Source organism: Sebastes fasciatus, chromosome 2 (assembly GCF_043250625.1).
Source record: "Sebastes fasciatus isolate fSebFas1 chromosome 2, fSebFas1.pri, whole genome shotgun sequence".
NCBI lineage: Eukaryota > Metazoa > Chordata > Actinopteri > Perciformes > Sebastidae > Sebastes > Sebastes fasciatus.
Genome location: NC_133796.1, coordinates 16,936,044 through 16,951,563, shown reverse-complemented (window position 1 = coordinate 16,951,563; position 15,520 = coordinate 16,936,044). Strand labels below are relative to the sequence as shown.

Sequence of the window (15,520 nt, the reverse complement as noted above, 5' to 3'; positions counted from 1 at the left end):
AATACAAGAACTTGTAAGGACAACTGAGAACTGTTCATCAATGTTTTCAGAATGTACTTTTACTTCTTTACACTAAAAAAAGGGAACATTTTGAGGTGTTTTTATTTATAAGTTATTATGTAATGGTTTTACTGGTCCAGCTCACTTGAGATCATATTGGGCTGTAAGTGGCCCATGCATACTTGCCAACCCTCCCGATTTCCCTGAGAGACTACCGTTTCTCATTGAAAATGTTCACACCTTTTTTCCTTTTCGTTATCAGAACCTGTTTATGGCACTGTACAGCGTTTATTAAGCTCTACTGTTTCCACCCGGACAACAATACAGCTACACCAAATGTAGTTTCTTTTTTTTGTGCCTTTTCTTTGTATTCCCTATACTTTTTTGTACATGTCTTTTGTTGAAATAAAGTTCTGAGAAAAAAAAAAAGAAAAAAAGAAGAAGAACGTCACGTGACGTCATCCACTCGCTCTCGGCTCTGCTCGGCGCCACTCGGCGACCTTCGTAGACTAGCAGCTAGCAGCTCGCTCGGCTAGCTTAATGGCTGCTGTCAGCTTGGATATTTCTAACTTTAAAACATGCTCAACACTGACTCATGAAGAAAAAATTAGCTGTGGTCGCTAATGGTAAACAAAACCCGACCTGCTACAGGGACCTTTCAAACAGAGTGGGACTAAAAGGACTAGTTAACTTTATGTGGTTACCTTAGCAACCTTGTTTCTCTCCATGGTTACTCTTCTCCTCCAGCAGCGACAGCAGGTGGATGAGGCGGGATACTGTGACCTGGACAGTTTACCAAGAGCTCTGCCGAAGCAAAATGTAAAGGTAAAGAAAACAGGGAACTTTTATAAATGCTTCATCGATGTGACACTTTTCTATGCAAGAGCTAGCCTCAGTACCGTTAGCTCTGTCGTGGAAATGATGTTGAACTGTTGCATATGTTGGCAGAAAAAAGATGACAAGTTAGGGTCAGTGTATCTTTTGGTCATTAGATTTTCCTTTAAAAAAACGGATATTAAAGAACAAAAAAAAGATTGGTTGATTGATTTTCGTTTTAAAATACAAAAATAATATTGAAATTCAAGACGTTTTTCTTCATCAGGGTCAAAAAGGGATGAACTAAACTTAAAAAACGGGTTGATTTTCATTTTCTATTTCTAAAAAAAAAAAAAAAAATCACTAGAAGATGGAGACGAAAAAACGCCCCGTTTTTTCATATTCTGCGACCTTAAGTTGCCATTTACAAAGTAAGAGCGCTTATGAGGACGGTGCTGTGACATGTCTTCTACCCTGAGAAACACTCTTAAAGGGACTGTTTGTAAGAATCAGAAATGCTTGTTAACAGCGACACCTGTGGCCGTTAAGTCAACGATAGTCAGCTTCGGGCTCACGCTTGTGCTCGCTCTACATAGACATAAACGAGCATCGCTTAAATCAGTGAGGCGACACACTTCAGCTAAAACCACAATATCACTCTATATTTCACCTGCTTGGGCAGTAATGTTAGCTGACCAGACGAAGGTCTCTCCATGAATCGATGCTGATCATAGTGTTGGCTTTTCCTGCTTCATCTCCCGACCGCGGCCAGAGGGAACAGGGAAGACACTGGCACCCGGTTGGAGACGATAATGTTTCTCGCTGCGGTGCCCCGTCACTTCACAAGACACAGAAAACCTCTGGTGGTCTGGAGGAGCTGCAGCATTTATTTCTGCACAAACATCCACTGTACATTCACTAGATATTCTTAGAGCTACTAACTCTTCTGCAGTGTGGAGTGAGCGCGCATGCACGTGAGGTGGAGCGAGCTGAGTGAAGGCAAGCAGGTAGAGGAGCAGAGGAGCAGAGACTCCGGCTCTGCAGACCAAAGCTTCCTTCCCCCGCGGCCTCCGACCGCCCCCAACACTGTTTTGCAAGCCGGGCTTCACTAGATATAACTTTGGTGCTTCAGTGTAGTTTATGTTGGAGTCTTGTCTGAACAGCGTAGCCACACGCTAGCGTGCATATGCGAGCTCGCATGGGACACCCACCCGGTTGATTTATATGTGTAAGATGTTACAAACAGTCCCTTTAATGTTTCAAAAAACTACATACTGATCCATGTCAATCACCTTTTTCTCTCATATAGCACTGTCCTTTTACGCGCTCTTACTTTGTAAATGGCAACTTCCGGTCGCAGAAGATGAAAAAAAGGCGTTTTTTCGTCTCTGTCTTCTAATGATTTTATTTTTTGTTTTTAGAAATAGAAAATTAAAATCAACCTGTTTTTTTAAGTTTAGTTCATCCCTTTTTGACCCCAATAAAGAAAAAACACTTGTATTTCTATATATATATATTTTTTGTATTTTAAAACGAAAATCAAATAACAACTAATTTTTTTGTTTTTTAATATCCGTCTGTGAAAGGAAAATCGAATGACCAAAAGATACACTGACCAGTTAGCCACACATTCCTCCACTGTGTTTACCAGAACATCAGATCGGATCCAGGATGATTTAATTGAAGCCAGAGAGGTTTTCGGGAGTCATATATGAATGATAAGTACAAGCAGCATTCGTCGTTGCAGTGGAAGTGGATGAGGCCACGGATATCACAAATGGGGCTCAAATCAGCGGTTTTGGGAGCAGCGCAAGTTAGTTAAAAGAAGCCTTTTTGGGAAACTTGATGATAACAAATTGAACAGGCTATTGTTCAGATGTGCGAAATGATTTGATCTGATTAGATTAAAGCCTGATTTGCTTGGATTACACTGTTAAGAAACAGTCCAAGGAATGACTGCTTACTGTTTTTGACAGACAATGATCTGCAGGACTATGTACCGGAGGCCACAAAACTAAGCTGGTCTTGACTACCTTCTGTGGCGAGGACCTCTCCAGGGTTAAAGCACATAAAGACCTACAGCCATAACAGAATGGAGCAGAACAGGCTTTCATCCTAGGTTCATATTTCCATTGAAAAGGAAGAATACATGGAGGACTTTTACAACAAAACATCTTTGTCCAGATGGATAGGTGCACTTTGTCTACAAAAAAAAGTAAGTTCTTTCTTTTAAAAAAAACCCCAATAAAATGAATAAATGAATATATAGTAGGGCTGTACTTACAGAAATAATACCAAATAGTTTGAAGCTTCATTCATAATGTTGACATTCTAATTATTATTATTATTAAAAACTTAAAGAAACCCTATACCTCCCACCTTCAAAGCTTCATTAAGAAATCTCAGAAGCTTTGAATGCAAAACAAATTATATTTGGTATGGCCCTAATATATATATAATTTATTTATTTGACTTTCTCAAACCCATCTATTGGTTTATGCTGTCTGATTTTAGGCTTCTGGTGCGCTGACACCAATGTTTCTCTCTATTCTTTATCCTGGTGCGCCGTCGCCAGACTCTCATTGTGTGGTTATCGTTGCGCTTTTGCGTATTTTATAGGAGTGAATACGCAGTTTTCTACTGGTTGACTGACACCAAGATTTCTCTCTCTTTCTTTACCCTTGTGCGCCGTCACCAGACGCTCATTGTGTGCGTGCTTGTGTTGTATTTCTTCTACTAAAACTTGTAATGTCTACTACTAATGTAGACTATATTTTAGACTATATTTTTACCATGTGTAATGTAGGGATATCCATATGTCACATTGGTCACTGCCTACCCAGGCAAAGATTTTACAGCTACAAATATTCCACTTGCATAAGTTACAACCGTCTTTGCTTTCGTCTAGACTCATCTCTTTGCTCCACATGTCTCCTCTCATCTCCAGTCCTTACCTCAGTTAAACGTCTATCCTTCCTTCCTTTCTATTCTTCTTCCCGGCTCTCATTTCCTTTTCTTCCCTCTCCTCTTCATCTACCGCACTATACGAGCTAATCAGTGTCTAATCTCACTTTTAATTCTCTTCCTATTAACCTCTTGATATCGTTTGTTGTACCATTACCCCGCCACACACACACGCTTAAATTACCTTCAGAGCTAAATTGCGGTTTATTTCTACATCATGACAGAGATACGCTGAGTTAATTACAGGGAGCAAATGAACGTCACAGCAAAGGGAGGAGGCGATGGGAGGGAATGAGTGGATATGTTGGATGTGTTTTTTATAATACCAGTATTGGAGCCAATTAATTTTAATATTTGTCAAACACATTGTTTTACTTATTTTATTAAAATCAAGGAAATGTTGATCCAATGTTGAAAAAAAACATACACATTGTAGCCAGGTCTTTCATTTTCAGTTTTCAGTTTTCTATATTGTTGAGCAGGTGTTCATTTTAACAAAATATCTACATTTTAATAAACACATGCTTTATACATGATAAATACATTATTTCTTTGATTAATCTCCAAAATGCTGCATGCACACATATCAACCCATTGCATTCTTGACTCCAAATGAGAGTTACAATGGTTCAACTTGACATAAGATGCTTTTTGTAAATCTTTGTCAGACATGTTTGTCAGTATCCTTTGTTGTAACTGTGTGTTTATAGAGTCAGGTGGGTTGGGAGGAGCAGGTAAGCTTTAATAACTTTACCGTGCTCTAGTAAAGCTATACACGCAAAACGGCCACATCCTCTGCTCTCTATCACTTGCACTGACTATGCTTTGCCTTGATTTACAAAAACAGGGCCTGAGTCTAAGCCAAAGCTTCTTAACCCCAAAAACAAAAGTAAACTGAAGTTTTAATATATTGTGTTAATGGCCATGTCGTGACTCCAAAAAGTGCGTTTATCAATATCAATATTTTAATTTAGTTGAAAGTGCTCTTTGTTAGCAGGTCAAATGCTTCCATGTGAATACATGAGTCCAAATAATGCGCTAAAGTGCATTTAATATCATCAGGATAATGCACATAACATTTTGAACTTGTATACTATGATTAAAAAAAAGTGAATGGTAATTGTTATAAATAATGGTAAATGTGAGGGCCTCCTACAGACAAGCAAGATAAAAATAACAGTATAACTGTGAATTATGGTCAATGTTGTGCTCTTGCTTCTTTGTTATGGCTTTCTTGCCCATTAGCCCTGTTAGGAATGAAATACGGAAGGAGCCAGCTGACTCTCCTCTCTCAGGATAATTACTAATATGATGTATATAGTCACGTCTATTATGACTGAGAATTGACTTCAACTACGCAGAGTTCTGTGTTAGTTAAAACGACTCGTGCAGAAATCTTTATTCGTTGAAAGTGCTTGTGACTTGTCAAGTAGCTGAAACGTTCTGCTGATTGCTGACGAATGGAAATGGGCCTCAATATACTCACTGCTACATGTACAGAGGTGTCGACATGGACATTTGAATGTAAGGAAAAAAAAACTGTCTGTTCATCAGTAGAGTTCATATAACAAACTGGAGAGATGTGAGTATTTGTGTGGTTCCGGTTGATTGATTGATTTTAATTTTGGAAGACACATAACAATCCAAGTGATAACATGTTTACCTGAGTTCTTACAGTTCCACATCTTTGCTGGGCTGCAACCTGTTCACGAAGTAGAGTGATGGTGTTACCTGAATCTGAATCACTATCTGAATAACACTGTTTTTACACCTGTAACTCTTATACCATGCATAATTAAAGAATGTTTTTAGAAATCTACTACTGGTTTGAGCTCAAAGAAAGCAGAAACTTGGCATGGCTGAATTCAGAGGGGTCATATTATGTCCATGTAGCAGCTTATTGCTTTTTAGTATTAGGAATAGCTTCAGGCAATAAAGCCCCATGTGCAACGCGGTGCAATAAGCATAGACCAATTTACAAAGAGCTTGAGTTTTGCTCCATAGACTGATACTCAACAGATATACAAGACTTAGGCTCTTTATTTCCAATATATCTATGTATTGTCTTGACCAGTTAAGAAGTGAAAAGAATGAATACATTTAGACCCAAATAAATAAATGAAAGGCATTCGCTTGTTTATTCTCCACTAACTCAAGTAAGACCCAAAAATACTGGCTTATATTTCCACCTCCATGGTTTTACCTGAGAATTCTGATGTCGATCTATGCATTTGATGAGAAATTAATGACTTTCTTTGATGCTATGCAGTATTGAGCTCTGCATGACTGCTGCGATCAAAACAGCTCTAATGATGGTGAAAGAAATATTGAATGCGCTCGTGTTTTTAATAATACATCTTGTCTTGTTTAAAGAATGTATTGACAAATACAGACAGCTACAGAAATTATTTGATAGATTTGTTATTGTTTATGGTTTCTATAGCAGTTTATTTTATATATTTCACATTGAACTAGTTTTATATACTGTACTAGGGATGTTAATTTTGAAAAAAATTATTAAAATTAAATTAAATTATTAATATTACTTTTAACCATTTAAACGGTTAATTATCAACATCCCTATACTGTACTGTTGAGTATTCATTCAGTATATAATATTGCATATTTTATGAGCTTATAAAAATATTTCTGTAAACATACATATGAGGTAAAACAGGTAGATATGGACAAGTATAATTTTGATTTGAAGGCTGTATATGAACTATATCTTTATGTCTCTTTTTTTTAGTAAACAAACCATTATATTTGTACAAACAGGACACTGACCATGAGTGTAGATGAGAATATTATGTCAGAGAGACATTTAATTCTCCCAGCTCACATAAGCAGCAGGATATGGTCAACATTAAAACAGCTGTGGACAGAAGGAGACTACCATGTTTAGCCCTCAGAGGGACCTATTTTCAATATATAGCTTACTTTTCTTCAGCTGAGTCAACAGTTCTGCAGAAGCACGGTGGAGGTCAATAAAAGATGCATATTTTATGGTGCCATACAACACATTTGGCTGTACGCATTTATGTTTCTTTATACATCTTTACAGTGAGCTGAAGAAGCAATAGCCCATTCTGGATTACAATTTAGTCTCAGAGGACACCATTAAAAATCTGGAGCCTAATACGCTTGCTGCGCCTGATTCTTCCCTCAGCACTTGACTGTAATTTACCTGTAAAGGTTTTAGTCTTCAAGGGGTTAACACCAGCAGTATCCTGTAATGTTCCCATCTCCATGCAAGGCCTGGCATTATACATAATTAGACTTCTGATAGCTGCAGACTTTGCGGTGATAGCTGACAAGATATTTATTAACCTCATATGATGGAAACCCCTGCAGTTTTCTGCAGGGTTGTATTATTTTTTACTTTTTAAACCCCAGATTAGGCACACAACCGAAGCTTGATATGTCCAACAGCAGACACAGACCTGAAGAGACTATTCCCCTCTGTCGTCTGGGGAAAACCTTCTGCCTTATTTTCATTTCCAATGACTAGTGTTAGAGGAGGAAGCAGGACTTCAGGGAAACAAGAGGCTTAATTGGCTGAGCTGATGGCAACGCACTTAAAGTTAGAAGTGCATGAGGCATAGATCGTAGACCCGGGCCAGTTCCCAGGTGAGAGCTCTGCTGGAGGAGTTTAGAAGTCTCAGAGCAATTTGCTGTGAATGGAAAGATGAATACAAAGAGGGGGAGAGAGAGAGAGCGACCGTGGATAAAGGATGGCTTACCATGTTTTCTGTCATCTATTTGCACAAAACTTCCCTCCTTCTCTTTCAAATAAATTTCCCTGTTCTGTCTAACCCTATAGCCAAACTACCGAATGGAAGATAATTAGGCCACATTGTTTGAGACAATTCCCAAAACACTAAGTACTGCAAACTCTGTGTAGTCTTGGGCATTCCCTCTTTCTTTCTCTGTCTTTCTTTCTTTCTTTGAGTTTTGAAATGTTATTTTTGACAAAATCTGAAATAGCATGGCAGGGCTGCCGACAATAACACTTCAGCATCCCTTCCCGGGTGGTTTCACCACACTTCACACATCAAATCATGTGACTCAGACCACTTTAACATGTCTGTAGTGAGACCTTACAGCTCATATGTGACCTCAACAGCTCTCATGTGTCATCAAGGTGTGAATGACACACAACATTTTAAATGCCTGCTCATGCGTCATAGATGAGTTGTGAAATGTCCACAGGCAGTAGCCGAGTACGTCGAGATGAGGGTGAAAGTTGACACAAATGCTCCGGAAACAATTGATTGTATATTCTTATTTCTTGGTGTTAAGTGGGCTTTACATTTTTATATTTATTTAGTACTAGTTTGATGTCCCTTTTTTGTCTTTTGACCATTTTATCCTTATTTTTCTCTGCAGTTTGAGTTTTATTCCCTGTCTAAATTAGCTTTTGCTTTTATTGTCTTTTATTTTGAACTACTCCCATTGAACCACCTTGTACAAATACATTTTTAGTGAATAAATTATTACTATGAAATTAGTTGTCGGTTTAGCTGCTTTATGAAAACCGCTATAATGAGGCTGATGTGATTGGCATTATTTTTGTTGGTCATAAAGCCAAGGCACTAGAAAAAATTCCAGAGGATCACCAAAGTCTTTAGGATTCATCATTCGGTATATAGGTGCTCTACAGTTGTAGCCGATTTGACAACGGAGATGAGTGTGACGGCTGGCTGGACAGCGCGTTACCGCAAAACGATAACGTTTCCTGTCCATGACAGAGTTAGCATGCAGCTTTAGCCATCATGTCTAGCTGTGCTTTTCTGTGTTTCCATACTTTACTGTATGTGTAGGGTTTACCACTTTGGATTTAAAATCTGAGGGTGCAGGTCGTATGCACGTGGACCCTCCGCCATTTTCTACTTTCTGCTTGTTGTTTTGGTGACGGATACAGAACGGATATGACCTCACGCTACTCAGACTACAACAATAAAAGCGGTAATTTCCTTCTACCTCTGCATAGACTCAAATTAAGCTAATAAACTGATTCTGGCATTAAAAAATTTATTTCAAAATCGCAAAAAAAAAAATCATGGCACAAAGGTGGATTGATTTTTTTCCCAACCCCTTCTTAAAAATAGCTAGAAGAGTCTAGAAAGCCAGTGATTGGGAGATGGCCTGTCTCACAAAGACCATACCAATATACTGGTGTTTACTGTATGCAACAAATGCCCCTATTAGATTCACTGGCTTAATCTCCTTCTGCTGGCTCTTTCAGCTATGTTTCTGTTTTCAGTTTTCTTGATTTTCCCATTCGTGCTATCAATATTTATCAAATTTTAATGCTGGGTGGTGGCAAGGTGTTGCACAATATGTTTATACAAGGGCTTGCCCTTGGCAGAGCAGACTTATGTAGAATCGCATTATGTTGTGTAAAGTCTAACCAAAAGAAACTAGTGAAATCCTGGAAGTGATTCTTCTTCTCTTCCATATTTTCGGAGAAGTCAGAGGAGGGAAAATATATATCCTGCAGAATGAGGAATGAAGCACCAGTTCTTTAGCCCTTTGGTGTTTCTCCATGAGCCATGTTTCACTGTAAATAATGTTCCTCTCTCAAGTCATGAATAATAAAAAATAATATTACTTGAACTACCTTTTCTCACCGTAACACTAGTTTGTCCCTCTGGAATGTAAAAAATGAAAAGAACTGAGCGACCACTTTGTCAGCCTCAGTAGTTGAATATAAATAATGATTTAGAATTTTCAGTCCACTGCTGACCACTGAGGAGCTGCGGCTCTGATAACTCAGTAATAGCAACTGGTGTTGGGCTGCAGCTAACGATTATTTTCATTGTCGATTAATCCGTCGATTATTTTCTCAATTAATGGATAAGTTCTTCGGTTTGTAAAATATAAAAAAATGGTGAAAAATGTTGACCAGTGTTTCCCAAAGCCCAAGATGACGTCACAACCACTGCCAAGAGTCCAACAGGTGTTATTTATATGCGTCTTTTTATATTGCTCTGTGTTTCTTTTATACCTTGTTTTATGTCTCATGTAAAACCCTCTGACGTGCCTTGTTGTTGAAAGGTGCTATTCAAATAAACTCTCCTTGCATGTGTGATGCGGTTCACACGTCTCGTTCTCACCTCCACGGACGCTCAGAGAAACAGTTATTAATATCTGAATTGACTTTATTCTGACCGTCAACTGTTTGTGTTCAGCTCCAAATACCTACCGTATCCTAGCATCCATCTGCATTTATTGTGAGTGTGAAGCAGCCTTTGGTCACATGGTATTGGCAGGTAGCATTTATTATTAAACCTGTTTTGGAAAGTTTTTCTCGATAATCAACAAAATCCGCAATCCAAACTCAGTTTGAAAGACTTTGTGGCATTTTGTTTGCTGTCTTGCACTGACGAATCAGACCTTGAAAATGTTTGAATACTACTTGACTCAGGTCTGTTTAAAAAAAAAAAAAAACACTCTTCTCCACTCGCTGTTCTCCCTCCTTTCTCCTCTCTACCTGCTGCACCATTTCTGCTTTTTCTTGAAAGGCTTTCTAAGAAAAACTCTGGCTTTCTGTCAGCTCGTGATTCATGAGCTGGTAACTGAGCTAGTTCATGTTTGTGTGGCTGGTTAATGAAAGAGTTAATGTTTGTGTGTGTGAATTTGTGTGCATGAACACAACACAGACAGAATATACATGTAAATGGTCCTGCAGCTCATTGCTTCAATTTAAAGGCCCAAACCTGATTATTTATCACCTGTTTTTTGTAAATCATTCAAAGTTGTATTTTGGTTGTACCTTCTCCCATTCTGGGTTTTAATGAAGTCACTGAACGGGTTCTCCAATTGAGTTTAACTGTTTTCCAGTAAGCCAGACCAGTTAACCCTGTATGGAACTGGTGTAATGCTACAGTAGTACTGAGGTGGTAAATAATAGAAAGACCAGGCATTACTTGATGCCTCCCAGACCTTTCAAGTGTCGGTGAAACCAGAGAACAGGAAGGAGTGAGCAATTTCTAAAGAAAACAAAATCAATCCTCTCATTCAGTATCTCCTAGCTTTTGTCAATCTGTCTCATTGAACAGCTAATGAGAGAAAGAGTCAGGAAGAATCGTTTGTCTGTTGTGTAATACAGCCAACAGTTGTTGATAATCAAATAATAATCAACTAGATTATTATTTGTTTTATGACCATAAAGACTTTTTTCAATGCATCATTGGGAAAAACCTTAAACACACCGATGACACTGAGTTAATACAACCTTAAAGTAACTTGTTTTAGGCTTTCCCATCCCTGGAGTAGTATTGTCATGATACTAAAAGTCTGACTTTGATACGATACCCTGCCTAAATATATCGATACCGATACTGAAACGATAACACGGCAAAAATAAAAAAAAATGTGAAAAAGTAATGGAATAATAGATGACAGAACATGGAAGTTAGAATTATTTATATATTAATTAAAAATGTAAAAATGTATTCATTAAAAACATGAAATGGTATGCAGTAATCAGATGTCCTCGATACTTAAGTTTGTGTGATTTCTTTGATAGTTAATTTTATATTTGTATTGATTTTTGATAATGCTCCCATATCTTATTTCTTCTTTCTATTTTTCTTATAAGTTCTCTATGTTTATATATATTTTTATTCTAAAATGGAACAACTGCAATTCCCCCGGGGATCAGTGAAGTATTTCTGCTTCTGATATTAATTAATTAACAGCGTTTAATAAGGCTTTTTTTTTTGTAGTTTGAAGTTCTATGAGAAGTTAATGAGGGAAAAGATGCTAAAATCAGTAACTGTAGAAAGTGCTGTGTTGTGTCAAAGTAGTGTAAAGAGCATCACTCTCGCCGGCCTGCTTTTCCTCTCCGTCCATATCACATTACTGAGAAACACGGTAAAATGATACTTTAGCACATGCTCTTTGGTGGATCATGTGTTTGCCGAATTACAGGAGATGCTTGGACAGATTCAGAACAGATGGTGAATCTAATGTTATCGGTACATTTGACCGGTAATTAGAGTCACGCTGTTAATTCCTGTTTTTTTAAGGGAGTTCTGCTGATAGAGACACTCAGCTCAGAACGAGACTGTGCTGACGTCGAGAGATTCATGACCTGCTTTAATCTTCTTTTCAACTTCACTTGTTGACTCCATCCTTCTGGTTATCACTGCAGTTTATTTTTTGACCGCTTGCTCCCACCAGCAGCAAAGTTATAACTGCCTATCCTAATGGCGTCCTCTAAAGCAGAGCGCTGCACACACACACGGCCACGCTGTCTTTCATCGACGCAACTCACAGCTCATATTAAACTGTCATTCTTAAAGTATCAGTACTAATAAAACAGGGTATCATACCGTTTTTAACGGCAGGGTATTGCGGTACCTTTCCAGTATCTGTATATTGTGCAACACTACCCTGGAGTATATGTCTCTCTCCCCCCGATCCCATTTTTCGAGAACAACATAAGCATAAGGAACACCTGATACTGTTTCATGGTCTAGAGATCAAACATTCATCACTGAAAACATCATTTGTTGGCAAAGAAGTAAGAGTGAACTTCACAGTGGAAGAGAGTTGCTTGGATTTTTCTTTTTTTTTTGAGCAAAACGGTGAAAAGTTAGCATCAGGAGGAGTGTTTTGCTGGTGTGTTTGTTAAGCATGTCCTGGAGCTGTAGGGAGCAGTGTACAGGGAAAACGGCGCATTATGGAAGAAGGGCGGGAGGGAAGTGGCAGAAAAGGAGGGAGGGAGATCTTTGATGAGGCCCCGGGAGTGTCTCTAATGAGAAGCGATGTGAGGGAGCTGCTTCTTTCTTCCATCACAACGGAGCTGTGCCACACTGTTATAATCAAGCCAGAGACATAACCAACGGCCTTAATTAAAAATCACAAAATCACCATTTTGCTTCGTGCCTTCTGAAACACGAACTCCGGCAGGAAATCTCTGAGAGAACATACAAAGGGGAGACAACGCTATCAAAGGCTTGTTTTCACTGTGTCATTTATACTGTAACCACCAATTGAGTAGCTTTTTTTACCCTGTGATGAGTCATTTAAGGATCTGTCAAGAAGGCCAATAATAATTTGTGTGATGTATCATGTAGAATAGTGAGTCTGGGTTATTTAAACAAGCGTAACTATATATGACTCATTTCAAAATAATATTTTTAGACGCAAGTTTGAAATATTGCAACAGTCACTTGTCTATATTGTAGAAGACTCAGTGAAACGGATGAAATGTTTGGCTTGAGATTTTGGGAAAAAAACAAAGTGCCACTGAATTAGCTTTAGGGAAGGGAAACAAAGGCTATTTTTGGAGCACGTTGCCAAATTCTAGACAACAAAAATAGTGCAAATTCCATTGAAGAAGGTGTTTATAGTGATTAAAATTGGCTTAAAATGCAGAATTCTTAAATTGTGTCGTGTAATCTTTATTGCTACTGCAAGGTTGTTTTATCCAGCAGTGGAGAAACCGGGCAGCACAAACATTGGTCATTACAGACCAAGTTAATTTAAAATTAAATGTCCACGCTGTTCCAGTGTTAATTGTTATTTTATCTTTTGTTATATTCTAAATATGTGTCCAAAAAATAGTCTCTTCTCTCCTCCTGTAAAAATCATAGATTGTATATAAGGATGGACGATGTGTCTCCACTTCCTCCCACTGTACAAAATCTTGCGATTTTGACATCATTTGGAGCCAGAGTCTGCGCAGTAGTGATCGGGGGGGCTGGAGCCATGGTATTGAGGTCCCGCCTACACACCCGCCCGAGCCGAGTCTCATCCCCTTTTATAGCACCAAAAAATAAGTAAAAACAAATTCATCAGAAAATGAACACTTGAACATACTTCAGAGTGATAAGAACTACCTAAACCAAAAAAGAAAGAAATCATTTTTAGGAAAAAAATATCTGACGTGTACCTTGACTTTTTAGATGGCCCATATCCCATCCGCTAACATAGAGTGGGTGGGATTTATGACCTATACTGCAGCCAGCCACCAGGGGGCGATCCAGATGTTTTAGCTTCACTTTTGGGGAGCTGTCATGTCGTCCGTCCAATCAGATGCAATTTGGGGTCCTAGCTAACCCCACCCATGATATAAATCTGCACACTGCACAGTGGGTAGCTAGCAGAGCAATATCAGAGTGGATTTCAGCTGATAAAACTGAAAACAAACCCTCACATTTCATTTCATGCAGAACTACATGTCACATTACAGAAGATACAGTGAAGGCGCTCTAACTCACTGTTTCACTGAGATTTTAAGAAGAGGAACCTGACCACATTAAAAAATAGTTGGTCAATATGTGTCAGATAATCCTGACCAAATGGACCTTTCTTCTTGGATATAAAGATTTGATTTCTCACTGTTAAAACTGCTGTGAATCAAATCAAGCAAACGCTTCCAGAATCCATCCATAAAAAAAAAAAAATATCACTTGATAATATGTGAAAGCAAACTGCATGAGAGTTGGGAAAGATAACAGACTGTCTAAGTGTCAGGGATTTGTCAGCATTTAAACAGACAGCCCCTGCTTTCTCTCACTGTCTCCCTACCAGTCTGTCTCTCCACACACACACATGGCACATCACCACCAAACAATTTTCCAACTGACTGCACGTGTGCATGTGCTTATGCGTGCAAATGTGTCTGTGTATGTTGGATATGTGTTTTGTGTTTGGAGAGATCAGAGAAAGACCTTTTGCTCTCTGCCTCAGCTGCACTGTGACTGGCACGCTCAGATTAGCATGATTTATTTGACACTGGTAAACAATGCAGTAAATACATAAGGCTGTTCAATCAATCAGCATCCTGGTGCCCTAACCTGGCCAACTAAAGCTGTAGTGTGTGGGTGTGTGTGTATGTGTGTGTGCAGGCGTATCAGGCAGAAATATTCTTTAACACTGTATGAAGCTTTAATATGTGGAAATACTTAAATAAATATAAATAAACTTAATTTAGTATGTGACATTTTCGCAGAAACTTTACTTGAAACTGTTAATTAGTCATCTTCCTGTCTTTGCTATGATCAGCCATGCCATTAACTGTTCATTTTTCTCAGTTAAACGGGGCTCTATGTAAGAATCAGAATTGCTTGTTAACAGTGACACCTGTGGCCATTAAGTCAAAGACCATCAACGTCCTGGACGTTGCTCGTGCGTGTGCTCGCACTACGTAGACACGAGCGTGCAGCGGTCAAAACAGCGAGGCGACACACACGAGACTGAACGCGATTGACAGCATCATGTTGATTAACGTTAGCAACATTAGCCAGCTAAAACCACAATATCACTATATATTTCACATGCATGGCGGTAATGTTGGCTTACCTGTCCAATAGTAATTTTGCTAGATCGGGGTCCATTTTGATCCCCAAATCCGATCTGAGGTCGCTCCTTGAATCGAAAGCCCGGCCGATGTTGATTCTAGTTTCCCCCCGACGTCGGCCACATTCCTGTTTTGCAAGACGGGTTTCACTTGATATAACTTTGTGCTTCCGTGGAGTTTGTTTTGGAGTCTGAGTTGTGGTGGGGGCTGGTCCTTTGTTGGTGTTAGTGGACTCCATTTATAACAGAACGTTAGCTATGGTTGCACACTGTAAGCCCTGTAGCAGAGCTGAAGAGAGTAAAGGCAGTCGTGAGCGCGCATGACGTCACATCCGATGGATTTTCCCAGAAAAAACGACCCGCATTCTTCATTCCAAAAGCAGTCTACAGGCTGATAGAGGAAACCCAGAAAGTTTTGGAAGCT

General features: G+C 38.8%; 1 long non-coding RNA gene across 2 annotated transcripts in view; it reads left to right on the top strand.

Moving 5' to 3' along the window:
• The first annotated feature begins 477 nt into the window (after nucleotides 1–477).
• LOC141753418 (uncharacterized) overlaps nucleotides 478–15,520 on the top strand; it is a 197,896-nt gene continuing 182,853 nt past the window's right edge. Inside the window, exons 1-3 of one of the 2 annotated variants that reach the window (XR_012590451.1) lie at nucleotides 478–825; nucleotides 2,793–3,031; nucleotides 5,458–5,599. This is a non-coding gene — a long non-coding RNA (uncharacterized LOC141753418). Of the gene's footprint in view, nucleotides 826–2,792; nucleotides 3,032–5,457; nucleotides 5,600–15,520 lie in introns of those variants that run through there. The other variant, XR_012590453.1, reaches the window with a different exon arrangement.